The sequence below is a fragment of the Mus caroli genome, chromosome 4 (assembly GCF_900094665.2).
Source record: "Mus caroli chromosome 4, CAROLI_EIJ_v1.1, whole genome shotgun sequence".
Lineage (NCBI taxonomy): Eukaryota > Metazoa > Chordata > Mammalia > Rodentia > Muridae > Mus > Mus caroli.
In genome coordinates, this window is record NC_034573.1 from 127,727,086 (window position 1) to 127,752,200 (window position 25,115).

The following is a 25,115-nucleotide window of genomic DNA, read 5'->3' on the forward strand; positions in this document are numbered from 1 at the left end:
TTAATGAATTATTTATAATCTTTCTTGTTTGTTTGTTTGTTTGTTTGTTTGTTAGTTTGTATGTTTTACATGAGTGGTACTTTCTATCTCTGGCTGTCCTGGAGCTTGCTCTATATGCCAGATTGGCTTAGATTTACAGAGACCCTCCTGCCTCTGCTTCCTGAGTGCTGGGATTAGAGGTGTGTCCTGCCATGCCTGGCGAAGTATTTACATTCTTAATGGTTTCCCACTCATCACTTGTAGAGTACTGTGCACATTCTTGCTACTGAGGAGGGAGGGAGCTATGTGACTGGAAGCCCTCAGTCGTTAGTCCCCATCTCAGCAACAGGATTTTGTGTCTGGTCATTATTTTTCTGTAGGTTCTTTTGGCCTACGTCTCTGTCATCCTCTCCTGCCTTGGCACATGGTGCACATATGCCATGTGGTGCCCGTATGTCACTGGGATTGAGTTGGTTAAATTCCTTGAAAGACAATAGTACTCCTGGCCACTGTTTAAAGCCCACACTCTGCGTATGTAGTGGCTGCTTTCCCCTAGATTAGGAGCAGTCATTTCAGGTTGAAGCGGTGCTGCTCATCAGAAGGAAGCCAGGGTTGGACAGGCCTCTGCAATGCCTTCTTATGTTAGCTGGGTTCTTTGTATTTAGTTATTTTAACTTGGTTTATACAAATTTGTCTTTGAAGTATTTATCAAAGATAAATCAAATTTGAGAGATTGGTCCTATTAATGAACCATGAACATTCAAACAAGTACTTGAAAAACTGTAGAGAGGGGCACTGCCACACCAGGGCACTCAGGAGGCACTGGTTCTCTGTGGTGTGTTCATTGATAACTTTCTGGAGTAGGAGCTGTGAGATAAGCCTGCCGTGCATAGCATATGTCTTCTGTATTAAGAGAAATTTAGTTTTCTGACTATTAAGCTAGTGTGTGATGTGATTGCAGTCATACTTAGTAATTGAATAACGACTGCTCTCAGGGTGGAAGTCTCTTTCGAATAACTGGAAACTTTTCCCGTTAATTGCTTATGAGAGAGAGACTCTTGTGTGCTAAGTTGCTCTTTAAGATTAGAGAATGTCTTTGATGCTGTCAGCTTTGATCCTTATAAGCAGTTTGCACTTTATATATCATTTAGGTCATGCTTCTCGTATCTTGTAGCTGGATGGAATGTTTAGAAAGATCTTGTTTCCACGATTTTTCCTATAGCCGCTGCATATTGAGTAGGTAGGCTGGCAGTGGTAGTCCTACTGCCGAGGGACCTGAACTTGCTCAGTCAGGTCTTGGAGCATCCAGCTACGTGGAAGTTGGCTTGCCTGTGCTGTCTCCCCACGGAATAACTGTCCATTGCTTTTAACCCAGTTGGGGCACTGGTTTGTTTGCACAGTTTGCTGAGCTGAAGCTGATGTGAAGTGCACCACGCACATCAGAGTGTGCACATTAGGAAGTGTAGGCGTGAGAGCCCAGGATACACTCAGTGAGAACCCGGAGACTCCTTAGTGGGTGTGTCTTAGACAGGCCTCAAACTCAGGGCAGCCTTCCTGTCTCAACCGGGTGTCTTGGGCCTCTTTATAACCCACTTACACACTCACACTCTCTCACTCCCCTCCCCCTTTCTGACTGAGTGTGTGTGTGTGTATTCATTCTATGTGTGTGCACACGCATGTTTGTGTGCTGGAAGTGCCTGGACTGAACCTGTGTTTGAGCTTGTTGTGTGTGTGTGTGTGTGTATTCATTCTATGTGTGTGCACACGCATGTCTGTGTGTGGAAGTGCCTGGACTGAACCTGTGCTTGAGCTTGTTGAAAGCAACAGTTGCTTTTTCCTTCTTTGTTTAGTTAGTTAGTTTTTAAGATATGCTCTTTATATGATGTAGCGCTGGCTGCCCTGGAACTCACTATAGAGCAGAGAGCCTCTGCCTCCCGAGTGCTGGGGTTATAGCATGTTCTGTTCTCAGTTCCTACCTTGTCGTTTGAGAAGGTCTCTCATTTGAGCCCGGGACTCACTGCTTCGCCTTGACCGGCTGGCCAGGAAACTCTTGGAGTGCCCGTTTTTTGTGCTGCCCATGTTGGTTTCAGATGTGTGCCAGCATGCACTGTGTTTATGTGGGTACTGGGGATCCAAACTCTGGTCTCATGATGCACGCTCTCCACCAAACCGCTCGTGACTACTGTCTCTGTAGAGTACTCTGTCCCTGCACCTCGGGACTCAGAGTCTCAGTATTAGCAGTCTAGATCTGCTTTTCTGCCTGTCTTTGTAACTGCTAATTAATGACATTTATGAAAGTTTACATTCTTTGTTAATATTTAATGTGGCTTTCTCATTAAATGTTAAATCAGAGAGCTAATTAAAATATTATTTAATATGGATTTGCTTGATTTTTCCTCTTTCAGAAGAAGGATTAACCGTGGAGATGTGAAGGCGTGCTCTCTCTGCTGGTAAATGCCAGCTAGGAATGGCTTTCAGCTCTTAGGAGGAGTAGGGAGAATCTGCACCAGGGCTCTTTGCTTTGGTAGAATGCTGCTTTAGCCTGTGGAATATTCCACCCCCTGCGCCATTTTATAAAATGTCCCGAGAATCTTTGCTCAGAGGCAGAGCAGCTCCATGGAGCAGTATCGGTCACACAGGGCCTTGAAGTTGGATGACGGTTAGTGCTGTGCCAAATGAAGGTGTATTATCTGGGGAATAGACGTACCATCATCAGCTGGGGGCATGATGGAGGCACCATCTTTACCTGTAATTGGGACCTTGCTTTTGTGAACATGTCTTGCTATTGGGACTCTGCCAGCCAAGGTGTGAACAGGATTAAGGTTCCACCCATTGTGTTTCCTGTGACGCTGGATCACAGTTCATGGTGGAGCCCTTGCTTAGTGGCTGGCTCTGAGTTAGGGCCCAAGCACTCAAGGCTGAGTGTGTATGTAGGTGTGAACTGTTTGTGTGACTGTTCCATTCCCATATAGAACTTTCTATAGAAGGGCATTTTATTTCTTTAGTTTTTACAGATTCTAAATATCCATTAGATATGTTAATTTTTAGACCTGTAAAACCACTGGTACAATTTTGTTTTATTTTGACACAGGGTTTCTCTGTGTAGCTCTCTGTGTAGCTGTCCTGGAACTCAATTTGTAGACTATGTTGGCCTCAAACTCACAGAGATCCACTTGCCTTTACCTCCTGAGTGCTTAGATTAAAGGCGTGTGCCACCACTTACATAGCGTACATTTTTATTCTTTCAAGATAAAAATTTTTTATTTTATTTTTTAAAGATCTATTTATTTTATGCATGTGAGTACACTGTAGCTGAACAGATGGTTGTGAGCCTTCATGTGGTTGTTGGGAATTGAATTTTTAGAACCTCTGCTCGTTCTGGTTAACTCCGCTCAGTCAGTCTCTGCTTGCTCTGACCCAAAGATTTATTTATTATTATACATAAGTACACTGTAGCTGACTTCAGATGCACCAGAAGAGGGTGCCATATCTCATTACGGGTGGTTGTGAGCCATCATGGGATTTGAAATCAGCACCTTCGGAAGAGCAGTCAGTGCTCTTAACAACTGAGCCATCTTGCCAGCCCCTCAAGATGAATTTTTTAAAAATATATATGCATGCATGGGTCTGTGTGTGTGAGCCATGTGTATGGCCTTATCTGCAGAGGCCAGAAGAGGGCCTTAGATCCCCTGGAACTGAAGTGGCTGTGAGCTTCCCTAACATGAATGCTGGGAACAGAATTTGGGTCCCTCTGGAATGAAAAGAGTAACAAGTATTCTTAACCTCCGGACTACTTTCTCAGCTCCTCCATTCTTTTTTCTTTGTTTAATTTGCGTCTTGACCCAGGTCCCTGTGGTCCTGGCTATCCTGGAGCTTGCTGTGTAAACCACTGTGGCCACAAGCTCCCAGAGACGTTCCTGCCTCTCCCTCCCAGATGGCTGGGATTAAAGCTGTTCATCATCACATTCCTTTCAATAAGCAGTTCTTTAATAATATAACTTGGAAGCCACATGAAATAATTATTTACGCTCCCTTAAACTTTAAAAGTCCTGTTCAGAGACATGTGTGTGTGTCTGCCTCCCATGAAGTTTATACACATGCACATGCATACACATGTGAAAGAGGCATAGTATTGAAATGTATGATTCTGATAGGTTCTGGCTTATGGAAGAGAAATTATTACAGTGTATCTGGAAGTTGGTCATCTGGAGTGCTAATTGTGTTCTTGTACAAGGTGTATCATCCCAGCAGGAAATGTTTGGCCCAGACAGGGTTTGGTGGGCATGATTCTTTCCTCTTGTTTGTTTGCTTGTTTTTAAAGAAGGGACCCACTAAGTAGACCTGGATAGCCTGGAACTTGTTAGGTAGACTAGGCTGGCCTTGAACTTGCTGAGATCTGTCTGTTTCTTAACTCCCAAGTGCTGCGATTAACAGGCATGAGTTCTCTTCACCACCTGGGTGCCTCCTGTCATGCCCTGGGTAGGTTCCATAGAAGAAAAAGAGGAGGAGGAAGAGGAGGTAGAAAAGGGGGTTCTCTCCCTCTACTTAGACCTGACTGGAAACATAGAACACCCTCACAGCCAGGGAAGAGCAGTGGAGAGACTTGGAAAAGAGAAATAGTTTTGACGTCTGCTGAAAATAAAAGCCGGCAACACTTAACAAAAGCTGACTCCTGTCCCAGATGACACAGATAGCTCACGTGTGTCCTGCCATAGTCTGCTTGTGTCATGTTTGAAGTACCCGCTTCGAGGTACCTGTGGCTTTAAACTGCTCGTCCTAAAGGAAAGGAGAGAATGGAGTTCTGTTAGAAGCAGGCCAACAGTGCCCTTCCAGTCTTTTACGGTTAGTAAAATATGGATGCCCAGCCATGGAGGCACGCTGTGGAGTTGAGGAAACAATCTCTTGAGATGCGATTTAGCTTGAAATTGTGCACAAGACAGAAACTATATAATTGAAAAGGGTACATAGGCTTGTGACATTGGAACACACTAGGGGACTTAAAGAACATTGAAATAGTATGTTGGTTGGATATAGGCGTGAATTGTAAGAGTGAAGGTGCAGCTTCAGTGCATGTAGATAGTGTGTGCAGAACATGGCTGGGTGTGACCTTTTGTGTCTGATCTCAGTTCCCAGCAGGCAAAGGTAAGATGGATCGCAGAGTTCAAGGCTAACCTGGTCTATAGAGTGAGAGGTTTTTGTCTCAAAACAAACATAACCAAAAATTATGTTTAAAAGCTTGCATAATTATAACGATAACTGTGTGCCTAAGGAAAGGTTAGGCTACATTCACTGCGCAGTGTCAGAGGCCTGCATCGGGTTTGTCATGCTGACAAGCTTCTTAGTTTGAAGACATGAGTTCCTAGCTATCTGAAAATTTGGCTCTGTAGACTGCATTCTTCCCCAGGGATTTCAAGCTTTTCTCATAACCCAGTGTGAACTTTTCCGAAGGTGACGGGATTGCAGGGCTACAGGGATGTAGGATGAGGAGAGGGTAGACTGAGGCAGCCAAGGAAATGATTGTTGGGAGGAAAGCTCCCACCTAAATGTTTGTAGCAGCGGACTATGTTGGTGCGCGGTGGTCATCCAGGATAGCATGTGTGTGTTTAGTAGGCTGTATGGATTATTTATGACCTAGTTCTGTGGGCTGAAGACAGCAGGCAGGACACTGGGACACAGTGCTAGCACTGCTTCAAACTTGCTGGAATCTCACTGTTGCATTTTTATCTAGTTCCCAGGTGATACCAAGGCCTCTAGTCTGGGACACTGCAAACCACCACGTTAGACTAAACCCCTCCTGTTCTCCCAGGAATGAAAATAAAAACTAGAGTGCCAATCATTTCCATCTAACACTGTCTTTCTAGACTTTAAACTCCCGTTTATATGTTGGTAACAAATTTTGTACCAATATTATGAAGCATCCATTAGTTAACGGAGTACACAGGTGCACATGGTAGCCTGCACTTTTCATTGTTTTAAGGTTAAGGAAAGTAGTTTATTGAGTACAATGCAGGAGGGCAGTGATGCAATAGTTAGAGCTTGTATCATCAGGGCAATGGGCTGTGAGTCTGGGAGAAGTCGAGGTATCATTAGTGAGTCCCCAGACATGGGATTGAGACTGTTTGAAGGAGAACGGTCCAGATTGACCAGTGTACAGTTCTGCAAGGCCCACTTGAGTCCCCGTGAAACTTCTATTCTGCAGATGGTAGCCATGCTAGCTACTCAAACCTGTACCGTTGCAGGACAGTTCCTTTTTCTCATCTGCAGAAAAAGAAACTAGGGGATGGCAAGATGGCAGGCGGTGGTGGCACACGCCTTTAATCCTAGCACTTGGGAGGCAGAGGCAGGCGGATTTCTGCGTTCCGGGACAGCCTGGGCTACACAGAGAATCCGTCTTGAAAAAAGAAAAAAACTAATTTTTTGATTTATTTATTTTATTTTATGTGTATGAATGTTTGTCTGTGCATATGTGTGTGCACCGTGTATGTGTATATGTGTGCATGGTGTCCTTGGAGATCAGAAGAAAGTGTCCCATCTTCCAGGATTGGTTATGAATTCGCCATGTGCCTGCTGGGTATTGAACCCAGGTACTCTACAAGTTCAACAAAAGATTTTAACCACTGAGCCACCTCCAGCACAGCTACGCCAGTGCTCAAACCTGGGTCTCTCACTGGATGATCTACATTCTCCGTGTTGTATGGCCTACTTACAAGATTCCTGGAATAAATGTTTATCATCCACATTGTTTGTGTTTTAAGTCATTGTTTAGAACGTAATGATCCATGACTAAACTTCAGAATGGGGACTTGGTGACAGTTCTTTTGTGACACAGCTATTCCAGAGCAGTCTAATTATGATTTTGATCTGTGACACAGCTATTCCGGAGCAGTCTAACTATGATTTTGATCTGTGACACAGCTATTCCGGAGCAGTCTAACTCTGATTTTGATCTGTGACACAGCTATTCCGGAGCGGTCTAACTATGATTTCGATAGTGTCTTTGAATTTTTTTTTTTTTAAAGATTTATTTATTTATTATATGTAAGTACACTGTAGCTGTCTTCAGACTCTCCAGAAGAGGGCGTCAGATCTCGTTGTGGGTGGTTGTGAGCCACCATGTGGTTGCTGGGATTTGAACTCTGGACCTTCGGAAGAGCAGTCGGGTGCTCTTACCCACTGAGCCATCTCACCAGCCCCAGTGTCTTTGAATTTATTATTTGTGGTTGAGTTCTACTAGTATCTCGGAATTAAGACCCAGTGCCTTGGATCAGTTATGTAACTAGGTTATTAACAATGGAAAATCAGCAGAAAAAGCAAGCTTTAAATATAAAACTCACATTTTCAGATGGGATCTGATTCCCAGGCAGCCCTTAACTGTATTTACAATTGCCTCTTGGTACTCGAGCACTCTGCCCTCTCTGGGAAGCCTAGACCCTCAACAGTGGGTTTCTGAACTTAGGAAAGAGAACATGGTGTCTGTGTTACATGGACACAGCTCTGGAACCCAGCACTTGGAAAGCTTAAGCAGAAAGATTATTGTAAGTTTGAGGCCAGCCTGGGCTACATAATTACAGTTTACTCTGGCCATGTTGTGAGACCCTTGATTCAAAAATCCCAAATCATAGTAAACAAAAACAACAGCTCAGTTGTTGTCACATCATTGGACCACAGGGATAACAGAGAAAAAAACCCAACAGCAACAAAAATCAAAAACAAAAAGCCTTCAAACTGTAGATAGTCCTTAGAAAAGACCCAGTATCGTTGTCATCCACCTGCAGTGTGTGCCTGCTCTGTGTGCAGTGTTTCTGAGTGATTGGCCAAAGTAGGTTTGACAGCCTCCTCATCTGTTTCTTCAGGGCAGTTAGCTCCAGTAGGTTAAGGACAGACTCTCAGGTAACTTGTCTGGGTTACTGCCAGCAGTAGCTATTCCATGCTGGCTGCTCTGTGCTCTAAGGTTGCCCAGGCCACCTCAGGTGCTCATGAGTTGGTAAGCTAAATAAATCTTATCCCTGAGTAGCCATATAACAGGCTGTAGAGTTTGTTGAATTAATATCACAGTGTAATGATAGTTTTATTTACATGCCCAAGAGACAAGCCGGCCACAAGTACTCTGTGAGTTTGTTCAGGAGGATGGACGGACAGATGAGGAGAGCCGGGTGCTGTTGCCATGCAGGACAGCCAGGGCACGGAACTGCAGGTGTGACTGTGCCCCCTTTGCTCGCTTGTTGGCATTTTGGGGGCATTTTTTTTGGCTTTTTTATTTTGAGGAAGGGTGATGGTCAAAGTTTTGCTGTGGTGTCTTAGGCTGGCCTCAGGCTGGCCTTATGTCCCAGGCTGTTGTCACACTTGAGGTCACGTGCCCACTGTGGCATCACGTGTGGGATTTTATAGACTGGTGTGGAAACTGCCAAGTTCCAAGTGTCAGGTTTGAAATATGTGCTTGCTAGAAAAATAGAAATCCAGATTCAAATATAAGGAAGAAAGTGCCGCACCCCATGGCTAGCAAGCTGATAGCACCCAGTTTTGTATTCCCCCCTTGGCCTGGTGAGGTGACTCAGCAGCACCGTACGAGTCAGGCAGCTTGAATTTGATCCCAGATCCTCACAACTTTTGAAAGTTCTCGGAGTGCCTGCCACAGGGTAGATGCCAGGCGCTTCGACACACACACATACTGAATGCCCCCTCCCCACACAAAAACTTTAACATTTTAGATAGACATTTTATATCTGTCTGTGTGTCCATCCATCGAATTAGAGGTGTGCTTTCATGTCACCTAAAGTTAGGGACTGAATGAGCCTCAAACCAGCACAGTTGGGGACTATAACTGCTTTTGTTGTTTATTGTCCCACAGTTAATCATTTTGAGACAGTGTCGTGGAGCCCAGGCCAGCTTGAGATTGAGCTTGCTAGCTAGGCTGCCACGATGACCTTGAATTCCTCATCTTCATGGTGTGTCTCCCAGGAGCTGGAGAAATGGGCCTGGAGCACCATACCCAGTTGATGTGCTGCCAGGATTTGACCCCAAGCTTCGTGGCATGCTAGACAAAAGCATTCTTACAGCCTTTTCCCTGTTCTCTTGAGACAGCCTGTCTGTCTAGCACAGCCATCTCTNCGCTCAGAATTCTCCTGCACACTCCTCCAGACGGCTGGGATTATATTGTAGGCAAGCGCCATCACTCGGGGGATGTCCTGAGAGTCTGGACAAATGTGTCATGCGATTCTCAGAAAAGCCATGTCACCTACGGAGCTCTCCCTGGGCTCTGCAGTTCCCTCCACGCCCATACCCATCTGTTTCTTGTCTTTTCTCAAAATGCTTGGTATAGTTTTAAGTTTCATGTCAGAATAGTTAGAATAGTTTTTGTTTTAGGACTTGGGGGAGGTTTGAGATTATGCTTTAAAAATTTAGCAAACAGATAGCAATACTTGTGTGTTCTGAAATGGTGAGCCCAGCTTTTTCTAGTGCTTAAGCTTTCCTGTGACTTGGGAGACACAGTCCAATTTTTAAAGTGATTTTTGTTCTAGTTGTTGTTTTGTTTTTTCGAGATAGGGTTTCTCTGTGTAGCTCTGGCTGTTCTGGATCTTACTCTGTAGACCAGGCTGGCCTCGAACTCAGATCCCCCTGCCTCTGGGCTTTCTGAGTGCTGGGATTAAAGGTGTGCACCACTACTGCCCGGCCTTTAACGATAGTTTAACCAGTTCAGCTGCACGTGTGGACTGGGTCACTAATCTCTTGCTGTTTGTTCCCTCACAGGTAACACAAGTAGCGAGACAGCCAGGACCCCCCACCCCTGCCCCTTACTCAGCACATGAAATAAGCAAGGGGCTCCCCAGTCTTGCGGCCACGCCCCCGGGACATGCATCGTCCCCTGGACTCTCTCAAGTAAGAACTGCAGGCTTTATTTTGTTTTCTTTTTAAACGACATTTCCTTGTAATCTTTGTCTTTTCGTTTCTCTAAAGGCAGCTGTGCCCGCTGGCAGTTAGTGCAAGGCTCAGGCCACCTTGTCCTATGTGTTTGCTGGCCGCTGGCACCCACCCCATGCTTTTCACTTTGGAGTAATTAAAGAAGAAACAATTTCTATTTAGTTTTTCTTATTTACTTAAGAAAAATTGAACCCTTGCTGGATGTGGTGGCGCACACGTTTAATCCCTGCACTTGGGAGGCAGAGGCAGGCGGATCTTTGTGAGTTCAAGGCCAACCTGGTTCTACATAATAAGTTTCAGGACTGCCAGGCCTACAGAGAGAAACCTTTTCTCAAAAAACCAAAACAAACAAAAACAACAAGAACAATGAAACAAGGAAAGACAGAAAGACAGACAGAAGGAAGAAAGGAAGGAAGGAAAGAAAGAAAAAGATAGAAAGAAAGAAAAAGAAAATTGACCAATGATTCTAAAACTATCAGAGGAAGTTTCGGTGAGCAGCCTCTTTCGTGTCCTGGTGGAACAGTGGTCCTCCCTGTCCCTCTGCTCTTTGCAGAAGATCTTTTCTATGGGTGACTTGGGTGAGTTCTTGTTTGTTGGTTTCTTTCTTCCCAAGAGTTCCTGGGTCTTGTTAGCTTAATTCAGTGGTTTAGCTGTTATGTACTGGAGATTTCTCAGTGGGTTTTACTCAGGGCAGGACAGACATTCATCTGGCTTTAAGACATCAGTGGCTCTCCTCTATCCCCGGCCCTTCCCTAAGATACTGTCCCGCTGGTCCGTACCCTGAGATCTCATGTTCACGTCTCTGTGGTTAAGAGCTGTGCATGGGAAAGGAACCCTGGTCTTCTGGAACCCTGACAATTCTTGCAGCTGCTGAGTCACCCCTCTAGCCTACATACATTTGAAACTTTTGTTTTCATATTTTAGGTGTTTTGGAGCTTCACCATTACCGAAGCTTGAAATTAAGAAAAAATAATTATAAGACTGGTGATTATTACACTTGGGATATCAGTCATAGTTTAAAGTATAGAATGTTCACAATAGGAATTATAATTTGCAAGACTATAGTCAGTTTGTTGCTGTATTAAGGAATATATGAATAGGCTTGTTTTTACATAATAGAACTTTGCATTTTAAATATTTAAACTCTTTTTTTTTTTTTTTTTTTAAAGATTTATTTATTGATTATACGTAAGTACACTGTAGCTGTCCTCAGACACTCCAGAAGAGGGAGTCAGATCTCTTCACAGATGGTTGTGAGCCACCATGTGGTTGCTGGGAGTTGAACTCTGGACCTTCGGAAGAGCAGTCGGGTGCTCTTACCCACTGAGCCATCTCACCAGCCCATATTTAAACTCTTACTTGTGTACATAGACTTTTTTTTAGATTTATTTTATTTATGAGTGCTCTATGTACACCTGCACTGCAGAAGAGGGCATCAGATCCCATTACAGATGGCTGGGAGCCACCATGTGGGTGCGGGGAATTGAACTCAGGACCTCTGGAAGACCAGGCCGTGCTCTTAACCACTGGGCCATCTCTCCAGCCCCATGAACATAGGCTTTTGAACAGCAGCATTGAAACTGTAGCTAAAGTGCATTAGTCTGAATCTCATCAAGTCAAAACTGCAGCATCTTGAGGGAACATTGAGTATAGTGAATTGAGTATAGCGAATTGAAGTAGAGATATTTTGAATGAAAAGGACTCTGGTGTGTCCGAGTGGCAGATGCATGCAGAAGCCCGTTTCCTGTGGCTGATGGTGAGCTGTGTGCTCATGGTGGAAGGGTCTCAAGGGGGCACAGTATTTTGTCCTGTGGAGTGTTGGCAAAGCTTGTTCTTTCATATTGATCTCTCACAAAGAGCTGGTGTGGTGTACATGGTCCGGGGCTTGTGATGACACTGGGTGGATAGGCTGGAGTTCCCAGCGGTGAAAGCTCTTGGCCTTCTGTCAACTTTATAGTCAGTCAGACTCAGATTCACTGAATAGAAAGTGCAAGAAGACCTTGTGCCAGTTTTTAAAACATGTGTTGGTTTGCTTTTAATTGTTTTTATAAAACACTAGCCAAAAGCAACTTGGAGGAAAGGGTTTATTTCAGCTTATAGACTTCAGTATGCCATTGAAGGGAGGCAGGGGACGTGGAGGAAACACCTACTGGCTTGCTTTTCATGACTTGTTTAGTTGGCTTGTTCATAGTACCCAGGACCACCACCCACAGTGAGGTGGGCCACATAACTCATCAGTCAGGAAAACACCACAGGCTTGGCTTCAAGCCTAATGGACAGGAAACGGGCTCCCATAGGCTTGCACATACGGCCTCATTGGAGGAGATATGTCACCAGGGGCGGTCTTACTTAGCCTGTCTGCCTGCCTTGTCTGCCTGCCTGCCTGAGTCTACCCGCCTGTCTGTCTGCCTGCCTGCGTCCACCCGCCTGTCTGCCTGCCTTGTTTGTCTGTCTGCCTGCATCCACCCGCCTGTCCTGCTTCACATTAGGATGTAGTTCTTTGCTACAGGATTGTAGTTGCCCTGGATGCCACTGTGCTCCGAGCTGCGATGATCATGGACTGTTCTCTGAAAGTGTAAGCCAGCCCCAGTTAAATGCTTTCTCTAGAAGAGCTGGCCATGGTCATAGTGTCTCTTCACAGCAATAAAACAGTGACTAAGACCTGGGCATTTTCTCAATTGCTCTTCTCTATTTTGTGTTGACAGAAAATCACCCCCCCCCCCCCCAGACAGGGTTTCTTTGTGTAGCCCTGACTGTCCTGGAATTTACTTTGTAGATCAAGCTAGCCTTAAACTCCGAGATCTGCCTGCCTCTGCTTCATGAGTGCTGATACAGAAAGGTAACCTGTTCGAGTAGATGGTGTTCCCTTCCTGGTTCTCTTGGGTAGCTTTGTACCTTTTCTAAAGGGAGTGGTGTGACCTGCTGAGGGCTCTGGTGGTCCGTCTACCCTTTGGAGCTTGCTGCAATTCTCCCTTTGTGCTGGTGAGGAAAGGCTGTGCTCAGGAAGGGAACACTACTACTAAAAAGCTGCCAGCGTAGTTAGTTAGCTGTTGGCTGCTGGGCTCTGCTGCCTGTTGCTGTAGTTAGTTAGCTGTTGGCTGCTGGGCTCTGCTGCCTGTTGCTGTAGTCAGTTAGCTGTTGGCTGCTGGGCACTGCTGCCTGTAGCTAGCTTGTGCGTTCTTCTTTCTTCTACCCTTTCAACCCTGTAACACTAGAGAAACATAAAAGAGAAAAGAGGATAGAGAGGAAAGGAAAGAGATCCCTTGATATAGTTAGGTTTTAAAATGGAGGGGCTTTTTGGTTCGACTACTTCCTACTGATGGGGGCTTCTCGAGTTTCTTGGGGCAGGTTTGATCTTTGCTGTCAGGGTAGCTACTTTCTTCTTTTTGTTTCTTCTTTGAGCACATCTATTTAAGAAACTGCACCAACAACCTTTGGGGCTCTAGCATTTACATACCCTCTGAAAAGTCTCCAGAATTCCAAATGTCACATAGTCACACTATCACAGAAGCTAGCCACAGTTGGCAGAATCACGACTCAGATAGAGCCTGAGGCAAATCATAGTCAGCTGCTGTGGGCAATCTGAAGCAGCCCATAGCCCACACCTAGGATTAAAACGAAAACATGGTCCTGTAATATTTCTATATTTTGAATATTCTATATTCAAATCTTCACTACAGCTGTTACCCATATCTGGACAGAACAAGATGTGCCTATCAGGGGATCTGGATAGGAGAGAAGCCAGGGTTTGGAGTCACTTCAGGACCATAGGAGCTAGAAGGCAAAGTCTCTTGCAGTGTTGCCTATGTAGCATTCTCCGTTGACAACAGTGTGCCAGCTGAGAGGCTGAAATATTTATAGAGCCAGATTCATTTTCCCATCATAGGCAAACAGGGTGACTTTTGAGCTGAAAGGCAAGCAAACGGTGATTGGTAAATAAGGAGAGCTCTCCTTAGCTCCACAGCTGGTTCACAGCTCTTCAATTTCCAGGAAGTCAGGACTTGCTAGGATGGCACAGTTTGCATTCAAGAAAGGATGTGTTCTGGCCCATGTCAGTTGTAAGGCCACAAGAGCCATTCTTTTGCTGTTCCTCCAGCTCTCCTTAGATGCTAGAACACGTGAATAGCCAGGAAGCCATGAATAGGCTGCCAGTTACTGCCCTGGTGTTTTTATTGTCTGTCTGTGAGATTGCATCTGATTTGTTGAGTTACCCAGTAACTAAGTAAGTGTGTGTGTGTGTGTGTGTGTGTATGTTTGAGGGGGGTGAGAGAGTGAGCGAGTGAGCGTGCGTGCGTGCGTATGTATGCATGTGTGTGACGGAGGGGGAGATATTGAGCACTTGCATGTGTAAGCAAGCACATGCACATTTGCTCCAGGCAAGTGCATTCTCTAAGCTACCTCCCAGTCCTCTGTTTCCCGTTGTGAAGCAGGGTCTCACTGAGTTGCCCCCAGGTGGCTGATGCCGCAGTCCTCCTGTTTCCGTCTCTCCAGTAACAGACATTAGAGGCTTTGCCACTAGGCCCAGCTTTTTATTTTTTATTATTAATACAACTAATGATTTTACTTAGTGGAAACTTTTGTATATTTAAAAATTTTCATTTTTATGAGGAAAACAAAGTTACAATTTTATGACTTTGACAAGAAGTTTTTTCCTAATCATATATTGTCAAAATAGATGAATGTTAAATGTTCTTAGAAAAGGAAAACAAAGTAAAATTTGCAGTTTTTATATTTCATTTCCATCTTTCTAAAAAGTGTTTTAAATGTATGTGTTTGGGTGTTTGCCTTCACATCTGTGCACTTCACTTGTGTATGTGCGCACCACGTGTATACCTGGTGCTCAGGACATTAGAAGAGGGGCTCAGGTGCCCTGGAACTAGAGTCAGTGATGACTGAACCACCCGACCGCGTGCTGGGAACAGAACTTGCATCGTGTGCAAGAGCACCAAGCGCTCCTAACTGCTGATCCGCAGCTCAGTCCTCCCCTCCCTCCTGTCTACAGGGAGGACTGTGTAGAAGCCAGCTGGGGCATCGCAAGACTTGTTGCTGCTGTAGCACTGACAGCATGCATGTTCTCTTGGCGCTGGCTGCTGTTTACTTAGTTTTGATAATATGCTATCACACTGAAAAATATATTTGTTGGGAGTTGAGTATTTAGCTCAGTGGTAGAGGGTTTTCCTAGCAAGCACAAGGCCCTGGGTTCGGTCCTCAGCTCTGAAAAAAAAAAAAAAAAGACAAAAAAAAATATTTGTTGACAAATTTTTCAAAAACTTTTGCCTTTTTTTTTTGTTCTTGTTGTTTGAGCCTGGGTCTTGTGTAGCTCAAGCTTGCTTGGAATTTACCATTTAACTGAGGGGGTGGGGCCTTGAACTCAAAGTCCTCCTGTCTTGGTCTCTAATATGCTAGAATTACAGTATATCATCATGTTTGGCTAGAACAAATACAGTCAGCTGTCTTTGCCATTGTCATTAAATAAATGTCCTGCTGTCTTGGCTCCTGACTATAACCCTAGCCCTTGGGGGCCAAGTTGGCAGGATCAGGCCAAGTTCCCTAAAAGAGAAGGAAAAAAACCTGAATAGGTTATAAATACCTGAACAACCAAATGGCTTGCTGTGGTATGATGCCGGAGTGTGGTGTTATTTTTATTCGTGGTGGCTTTATGTGACAGGACTGGGAATTTCCACAGCTGTCACCTTTTGCCTTTGTTGGCAGGGCACCTGCAGTTATTTATGAAGAAGGACTCTCAGTGAGTCCCTGTTAGTCCTGCCTCATCCACCTTACCTTGAACCAATTGAGAGCAGCTTTTGGATGCTGATTTCATTGTGACTTTCCTTGTATTGCACACAGCTGCAAAAATAGCCCAGGGATTAAAACAATTCCATGCTTGCTTTTAAGTGCTGTTGTTAAGAGTGACTTAGTAGTCAGTGCCCTGGGTGCACACGGAGAGACCAAAGAGTAAGTCCTTGCTTGGGGAACTTTCCTACACCATCCACACCGGTCGGACCCACGCAGGAAATCGCAAAGTGTCACATCAGTGTTGTTAGAAAATGAAGGGACTTTACAAGAGTCAAACTGATGGTGGTTTCATGGGCGTTCCTCATTGACTCTCTTCTGGGCCCCACTTTTGATTGTTGTTCCCCATTTCACCTAAGTTCTGTCAGGGCAAAGAGCAGGATCTCTGGACACAACTGGACACTGCTTGAGTTTTACCCCCCCTTGCTGTCACTTGGTGTTTTGAGTAAGTTTTTTTAAAAGCAGTCTTCGTCCTTTCCCCTGCAGGTTTTCCTCAGTGGACACCTGTACTTCCTGCAGATTTGAGCAGCAGCTCAGCTCCAGCGCTGCCACGTTCTAGAACTCTAGCGAGGCATTCACATGCTTCATATCTTTATTTTTGGTTTCTGTTTCTGTTTTGTTTTTTTTATACTTCCAGACCTTGCTATTTCCTCAGAGAAGTCAGCACGTCCGGGTGAATCTTGGGAAGGAGAAATACAAGTAGAGGCGTCTTGTCTGTCTTTTGTTAAGAATGCCAGGCTGGGGATCAGTCAGCATGTGCCGCAGGTGACTAGGAACACAGCTGGATCACCCCAAGTACTGGTACTGTTTCTGGCAGAAACACCCTCTGCACGCATGTGTTTGAGCAGGCTGTTGGGGTGTACCGACAGGACCATGGCAGAAAGCTCAGCAGAGGGAATGAGTGCCATGGTCATACAGAGTACTGGTCTGAGTTTAATCCAGGTTTGCTGAGAGGAGAGGTTTATAGGGCCTCAATAAAGGACTGTTGCCTTTATAAGGGAGCAGATAGGAAGGCAATTTGAAAGCTTTTGAACTGGAAAGAGCAGTGTATAAACGCTTCTTTCCTCTCCTTTTTGATTTTCAAGACAGTTTCTCTGTGTAGCCCTGGCTGTCCTGGAACTCACTCTGTAGAAGAGGTTGGCCTCAGAGATCCCTCCTGCCTTTGCCTCCTGAGTGGTGGGATTGAAGGCCTGTGGCCCCACTGCCTGGTTCTCTTCCTTTCTTTTGAGACAACTTCTTATGTAACTTAGATAGGGCTATTGCTATGAAGAGACATCGTGACTTTAAGGCACCACTTAAAGAAGGAAAACAATTCAATTGGGGCTGGCCTACAGTTTCAGGTTCAGTCCATTGTCATGGCGGGAAGCATGGCAGCATGCAGGCAGACACAGTGCTGGAGAAGGAGCTGAGAGTTGTACATCTTAATCCACCGGCAGCTGAAGGAGCCTGGCTTCCAGGCAGCCTGGAGGACACTAATCTGCACTAGGCTTAGCTTGAGCATAGAACCTCAAACCCATCCCCGCAGCGACACACTTCCTCCACCATCATCACTCCCTATGGGCCAGAACTATTCAAACTGCCACAGATGGCCTCCAGTCCAAGCCTCTCGGGTACTAGGGTCGTTTCTAAGCTGTCCATTAGTCCATGGGCCAGGTTTGCTTTTCTTACATAGAGTAAGTCTCCGGAGATTGAATTGTACTCTATGGATGACCACTATTTTACTGCTGACAAACACATCTTGAGCAACCATATCCCCTAAAGAACAGAGAACCAAGTGATGAGGCCCTGAACACTGTGTGTGTGTATGTATGAAAAAAAAATATATATATGAAATTATACTGTGTCCAATATTTTGTCAGACTTCGCAGGTAAAAGAAGTTTGTTTGCTGCTCGCTGTCCACAGTGCTGCATCCCCAGGTAGCACTGCACTCCATCTTCCTAAGGCCCTGTTACTTCTGATCATGTCTGTGGTTGCCCATCCTCTCAAAGACAGGCTACCATAGAGTTCACGTTGGCCTTCAGCAAGTAACCCCATCAGTTAAGAAGCATGTAGTTAACAAAACAAAACGTGAGTTTATCTTATCAGCCAAATGCTTTAAATGAGGCTGCTGTACTCTGGAGAGTACTACTGACAGCAGCTAGGGAAGGGAAGGACAGGTGCTAGTGCCAAGACGGAAGTGTTTGGAGGATGCTCAGGATGCAGCTCAGGGTCAAGGTGTGAGGCCCAGTGTCCCTGTCAGTTCTGGAGTTTGTATGAATTCTCTGATACCATTGCCTGAAACCTCAGGTTACTCCTTAATGTGGAATGTCCGCTTGGTACTTTTTGTTATTTGTTGTTTTGTGTTATTGATGTTGTTCCCTTAGTCTCAAAAGATGAATGACCTGGAGAAGGAAATGCTGTCCAGGCAGTAGCTGCCTGTGTTCAGGGCCTCATCACTTGGTTCTCTGTTCTTAGGGCGTCTACTTTAGGGGATATGGTTGCTCAAGATGCGTTTGTCAGCAGACTTCGTTTTTGTTTGTTTGCCTGCTTGCTTGAGAGTTTTGCAGTATAACCCAAGCTCCCTCGTGTTCCCCGTCCTCCTGCATCATCCTTGCTAAGGCCGGAATTACAGGTGTGTACCACGGTGCGCCACTGCGCCCGGGCCTGCCTACTGCAGAGCCTCTTACTGTTGCGCACGCCTGAAAATTTTCTTCTTTCAGGAAGCTTGAGCAGGTTTACTGAGACGTATTTTGAGTGACCAAGCAGACAGTTTATAGAAATTAGTATTTGAATAACAGTTGTCAGTAGCCACTCCCCTGTAGTGAGGGAGGTCAACTGTCCAGTTGCCATGTTTAGGAGTGACTAAAAATTCTGACTGCTGTTAAGGATTTAGAGAGGACTTCCAGGTTCACATTTGAAATGGAGAAGGTGGAAACAGAAGTGGTGACTCAGAAGCCAGCTGGCTCATTTACATAACCATTTGGCAACCTTTAGAAAGGGAAGGAAGGCCTGGAAGCTCGCCCAGAAAGAGCTGAGTACAAGGGCCAAACTGCAGGGGTCACTCTTGTTTCTTATAGGTTGAGAATGGTTACGACAACTTCAACTTCAATAAAGGCAGAAGGTTGAGTAAACCATTGGAAGACAAATGCCAAAGTAGGATTATCAAGTTTCTTAGTATTTATATAAAAAATGAAATATCAAAAAGTTGGGTACATATACAAGGGATTTTTGTCTTCCACTTAGCGGGTCCTGACTCTTAAAAGCTGTAAGGAATGAAGACTTGTTGGAGAGTGGCTGGCTCTTTGAGAAGGATAACATCACACTGGACAGAAGTACCATGTGGGCTCTCTAAGGAGTGCTCTGTCTTTAGGAGTCAAAAGGACAGATTCTTAAAACACATCAAGTCTTGCTCAGATTAGAGCTGGGTGGTAGGCACCTGGGTCTCTGGAAACATTCAAGTAATTGTGACTAAAAGCTGTTCTTCCCAGATCCCAGAACTTGAACTGTTCATGGCAGAGTACAGGCCTGTGTTTATGGGCAATCTTGTACCAGATTGCCATTTCCAAGGTAAGAGCTGCTTAGTCAACACTGTAGGTGTCTAGGGGACCCTGTGACACAGGTGTGGTTATTTCTATCTTGGAGGTTGAGAAGGAGGGATTTGACAGGTGGGAGAGCATCTTTGGGAAGCGGCCAGGTTAACACCCCCAGTTCCCAGGTTCTGTGTATTTTTTCTGGTGCTCAGAATTGAACTTAGTGGCCTCACCCATGTGAGGTAAGTGCTCCGCCACCAAGCCACGTTCTCTACTTGCAATTCCCAGTCTCCACTCTCCTTATAGTCTCAGAGTTCACTAGCACATTTCCGTTCAGGTTCATTTTTAGATAAGTGAGGCTTTTAAAACTCATTCTGGAAACACAAGGACCATTCACAGCATGGTCTTTGAAATACCATTTCTGGGCTGGAGAAGAAGGCTTAGCAGTTAAGGGCACTTGTTGCTCTTCCTGGAGGTCAAAGTTCATGTCTCAGCACCCGTGTCAGGTGTTTTACACCATCTGTAACTCAAGCTGCAGGCAGTCTGACATCTTCTTTTGACCTGTGGGCTAAAGCATACACACTGTACCCATGTATGTACACACAGATACACACAAATTAAAAAAAAAGAAAAAGAAAAATGTTTCATAATGTTTTAGCTTTGGGAAATGGCTCCATAGATAATTCCTTGCTGTGCAAGCCACGAGGACTCTACTCTAACCCTTCTAGCCCTTCATTAAAAGCTGGGTGTGGTGGCATTATGTTTCAGGGTCTGGGTAGCAGGGACAGCGGGATCCTGAGGCTCGCTGGCCAGATGTCTAACCATCCGGTGAAGTCTGTGTTTGGTTAGAGAGCCCATCTGAAGAAATGAGAATGAGAGCCACTGGGGATGATAACCTGATGTCACTTCTGTCTTCCATACAGGTGCACATGTGCACACACCTGCACTGTGCACACGTGGGCTGTATGCTCTACACACAAAATAGAAAAAAAGTATGTTTTAGTTTTTAAGCAGTTAACATGAAACACCTTGCTAAACAGTGGGCTTTTATAGAAACTTATCTGCACATGGATGGTGGTGGTGGACCATGTTCTTTCATCCCACGGTGGCAGAGGCAGGCATAGTTTTGAGTTGGAGGCCAGCCTGGTCTACAGAATTCCAGGACAGCCAGGGCTACACAGAGAAACCTTGATTAAAAAACCAAAACCAAAAATATTTGAAAACAAAGGAAAAAGAGTTCTGGGACTCCCTGAAGATTGTCTGCTGTGACAAATGAATGGGCGGGAGCCCTGGCTGCAGGTCGTTTTGACGAAAGTGATCCAGAGACTAAATAAAGATGGGGGACAGGAAGAAAGCAGCCCAAGTGAGAGAGAGGGTGGCAGAGAGGGTGCAGGCAGTGTTGGTCTGGCCCAGGCCCTGGCAAAGGGATGCTGTCAACATCTGTGGGTGCCTGCGGGCTCAGTGAACCACCAGGCTTGTCCGCTTGCACCCGATGTTTCCTAGTGAGAAGGAGCTGTGTCCTTTGTGGGGTGTGCTAACCCCTGGGCACTGTTGTTAGTCACTGTTGTGACTCTAGGAAGCCCCTTAGGCATAATTGTGGGTATTCCTCGTAGCCCAGGGAAGAGCATGGTTTGGGTCTGGCCTGGGTGACATTGATGTGTGCCCAGGCTTGCTGAGGGAGGGATAGGAGATGCCTTTGCTGCTCTGTGCTAGAAGTGAGGGTACTGAAGAGCAGCACAGCCCTGTGCTGCAGACACAATCCAGTTCCAGGATTCTGTCAGCAAATAAGCTTCGATGCGGGGATGCTGTCTCACCTAACTAATCAGAGCGCTTAAGGAAATGGAACAGTAGAGATTAAGCTTTTCTGTTTGCTTTATTTATTTTTTTACTATGGTACTAATATTTCAGTTTTTTAGAGTATGGTGTGAAATCTGTTTGCTTTCAACATTATCGCATTCTAGGATTCTGTTGATAATGGTAAATATTTTGACGTGGGTTGCTGAGGGTGTCAGGAGGAGCTGGGTGGTAATGAACAACTAGAACTGTGTCAGTGTGCTGAGGGCAGTGCTCATTAGCTATCAGAAGACCACAGGAAGAGTGAGTGGATGGCTTTAGTGCAGACTGGATGCATACCATGCCGTAAGTAGTTTAATTGCCAAAAACCTTCACTCAAAGCTCCCACAAGCCACAGTTAAGGAGAATAGTATTTGTGGCAGATAACATTTAAGACACAGCCCTTCATGTTTGTACAGTGTCCCTGGTGTCGCAAAGCAGTTTTATTTACCAACAAATAACCTCTCCACTGGGACCTTGTTGAGAGGCCTGGAGAGAAGCAGAGCGCTGCAATTTGTACAAGTCCTAGGAAGAACTTTCTTCAGTTAGATAACTAAAAAGAGATTGGTTGCACATCTTGCTGGATTCTCTGTGGGCTGGGGAGCCCTCCAGCACAGCCAGAATGTAAGGGTTTGCCTAGGTGCCTTGTGTGCTGGTGCAGGCTTGTAATGCCAGCACTTGAAACAGTTGTCCTGAGTTTGAGACCCACTGGGGCTAAATGGTGAGTCCCTGCCTTTTAAACAAACAAACAAACAGAGTTTTATATCTAAAAGGAAGGCTCAGTTAACACTTTACTAAGTCATTTCCCCAGCACATCATATAATCAATAATGAATGGGGCCAGGTCTGGTGGTGTATACCCTTAATCCCAGTACTTGGGAGGCAGTGGGAGCCCAGATCTTTGTGAGTTCAAGGTCAGTTTGAGTGTTGGAATTAAAGCCAGTGGTATTGAATTTCAACAGCAGATTTTTAGGGCCTTAAAAAAAAATTCTTTCATTTAAGTTTAATGATACTTTATTTTTGCTAAAAGTCCGTTAGTGTGGCTCTCGCTGTAGTTGCTATAATCTGTTTCATAGTACATTTTTAAGTGTTTGTTTGCATGCATGGTGTATGCATATATATGGTCATAAGAGGTCAGAGGAAACTTTTGTTTTGTTTTGTTTCTGTGTAGCCCTGACTGTGCTGGAACTCATGCTGTAGACCAGGCTGGCCTTGAACTCAGAAATCCGCCTGCCTCTGCCTCCCAAGTGCTAGGATTAAAGGCACGTGCCACCACTGCCTGGCTAGTCAGAGGAAACTTTATGGACTTAGTCCTGCCCTTTCACCTGTGTGTGGTTTCTGGGAATGGAAGCCAGCCTGTCAGGCTTGCAAGCAAGCATCTTCCCCACTGCAGCTGTGATGGTCTTTAAAACAATCACCAAACTCACTCTTCAGGCAAAACTGTGTACAGATTGTGCATTAGAAATCCATAAAGTCAGGCCGGAGAGATGCTCAGTGGGTAAGAGCACTGACTGCTCTGCCAGAGGTCCTGAGTTCAATTCCCAGCAACCACACAGTGGCTCACAATCATCTGTAATGGAATCTGATGCCCTCTTCTGGTGTGTCTGAAGACAGCTACAGTGTATTCATACACAGAAAATAAATAAATTTTTTAAAAAATTGATAAAGTCTCTCAGAAAGTCATTAAACTTAGTGACCTTGGCATGTCTTGAAACACAAGGTGGTTAATCGGGGAACCTTCCCTAGAACTCTCAGTGGCCTTTCCGTTGGGTCTGGAGGTGTAGCTAGTGGACTCTCTGCCTTTGCCAGTCAGTCCTCAGGCTGCTGCCGTGGATTTGCAGTTAGTCCACAGCTAAGCAGGTAATCAGCTTGTGCAGATATATATAGGCCTCTCCTTGCTGAGTTGTGGGGGTGCACTGCACATGGGGAGGCCAGAGGTTGTCTGTGGAGTTGCTTCGGAAGGGCAGAAACTAGGTGCCCAAGGCTGAACCTTCAGAGCCATGTTGCCTGCCGTCCTTGGTTTAGTTAGTTACTTTTTGGTGTTTGGAGCTGTGAGTTCTTTATATTGTGGCCTGTTAGTCCCTTCTTACAGATTTTCTCCAGTGCTGTGGGCTGGACTCCCACAGGGCCACTGCTTCCTCTGTGTGCAGAGGCCTTCTCTTCAGTGCTCTCGGGCCTTGCTGTTACTTTTGGAGCAGTGATGGCCATTTTCAGAAAGTTTGCTCTGTACCAATGTCTTAAAGTGGCTTTGTCCCCTAGTAGTTTCAGAGTGGCAGAGTTTTGGCGTTTGGCCCGGCTTTGATTTAGCTTTTAGGCATGGTACGAGATAGAGACGTAGATGCCCGTCTTCATCTTTTTTTGGGGTAGGTGCATGGTTGGCAGTGGGCCTGCTTCAAGGCTGCGTGGCTCCTCACTGCGCAGCACTGACACTGCAGGCTGGCACATTTCTGCTTTAGTGAGCACTGGCTTTGAAAACCCTGCCCCTTCCTCGTGGAATGGTCTGGGTGCCCTTAACAGATTGTTTGCCCGTGGATTTGTTTTTTTCTGGGCGCCTCACCTCAGCCTTTGTCAGTGAGCTTGTATTACAGCAGCACCACTCTGATTACGTTTTTGTAAATCTGTGGTAATATTTCAAGAGGAGGAGTGTGACTACCCAGCTTAGTTCTTCTAATGGCTCTTTTTGCTGTGTAGAGTCCTTGGCAGCCAAAGCAGCACTCAGATGAGCTTTCTGGTTCTAGAGAGCCTGTCATTGGGCTTGGATGGCAAATGTGCTGAGCCTAGGCCAGCATGGAGGTCTGATGAGAGGTAGCATTTTCCGCTTTCCGTAGCTTCCGTTGCCACCTGTTTGAGTTTGGTCGTCACTTTGGAATCTTATCTTTATAAATACTTTGTAAACAAAACTTTCTATTTTTCTCTTTAGATACTTGGATCCACATTGGTCTTGTATGTTGACTTTGTATCGTACGTTATTGATATCTTAGTTCTGATATTTTGTGTGGCGTCTCTGTGTGTGGGAGTGGGGGACAGTGGGATGCCCTGGGTGGTCCTTTATCCCGTCTGTCTATGTTGGCCACCAAACTCAGGGTTTTGTAATAAACTGAAAGTGCGGAGATGTAGCCACAGCTTTTCCAAGGTTTGCTGCACCACTGGGAAGATACATTATGTTGCCTTGTTTTTCTGTGAGATTTACAAAATGTCCCTTTCTCTTCCGTTTGCTGGGTCCTCTGCTATCTGGGGGCCGGATTCTTCTCTCTCCTGCTCTTCAGGAAAAGTGCTTAGACTTTTCCAGTGAGTGTGATGTGTGTTGTGTTTGGGTGTGGCTTGGCGTGTGCTGAGGGGATTTCTAGTCCTCCTTCCCGAGCAGTCAGTTTGTGCATCCAAGTGCAGGTCCTGCTCAGGCCAGAAGAAGGAGGGATCGGGTCCCCTGGAGCCACCATATCCGGGAGTTGGGGACTGAATTCAAGGCCTCTGGAGAAGAGTAGCGGCTGTCCAGCCCTGTCAGTTTTACACAGTGGATTGGTTTTGTGCACTGTATTTTAAGCTTCACCACCACTACATGGGATTATTTCTGGAATACAGGAATGACTCAATATTGAAAACTGATCATGGCAGCCTGTCCCACGAGCATAAAGAGTGACAGACAGTGATCAGTTCAGCTGACACAGAAACACTTCCAAGCGCCCAGTGCCCTGTTCTGACAGGAACACTCAGTTAACTCAGAGTAGAAGGAAACTACCTCAACAGAGTTGAAGCCTCATTTGGAAGATCCACAGTGAGTGTCTCCCTTAATGATGAACCTGTACTGTCAGGTTGTATCAACTTGACACAAGGGAGTCATCAGACGAGGAGGAGGAGTCTCAGTGAGGAAATGCCACCATGAGATTCAGCTGTAGGGCGTTTTCTCAGTTAGTGATCAGTGGGGGAGGGCCCAGCCTTTTGTGGGTGGTGCCATCCCTGGGCTGGTGGTCCTGGGTTCTGTAAGAAAGCAGGCTGAAGCCGGGCGTGGTGGCGCATGCCTTTAATCCCAGCACTCGGGAGGCAGAGGCAGGCGGATTTCTGAGTTCGAGGCCAGCCTGGGCTACA

At 45.5% G+C, this 25,115-nt stretch overlaps 1 protein-coding gene across 20 annotated transcripts in view; it reads left to right on the plus strand.

Annotated features, from left to right (window-relative positions):
- Eif4g3 (eukaryotic translation initiation factor 4 gamma 3) overlaps nt 1-25,115 on the plus strand; it is a 208,565-nt gene that overhangs the window by 51,603 nt on the left and 131,847 nt on the right. For 16 of the 20 annotated variants that reach the window (XM_029476718.1, XM_029476719.1, XM_029476720.1 and 13 more), the window contains one exon: nt 9,727-9,855. The exons of 3 other annotated variants lie outside the window; for them this stretch is intronic. The gene's annotated coding sequence lies outside the window, so the exon portion shown is untranslated. Of the gene's footprint in view, nt 1-9,726; nt 9,856-16,368; nt 16,456-25,115 lie in introns of those variants that run through there. One more of the 20 variants, XM_029476714.1, reaches the window with a different exon arrangement.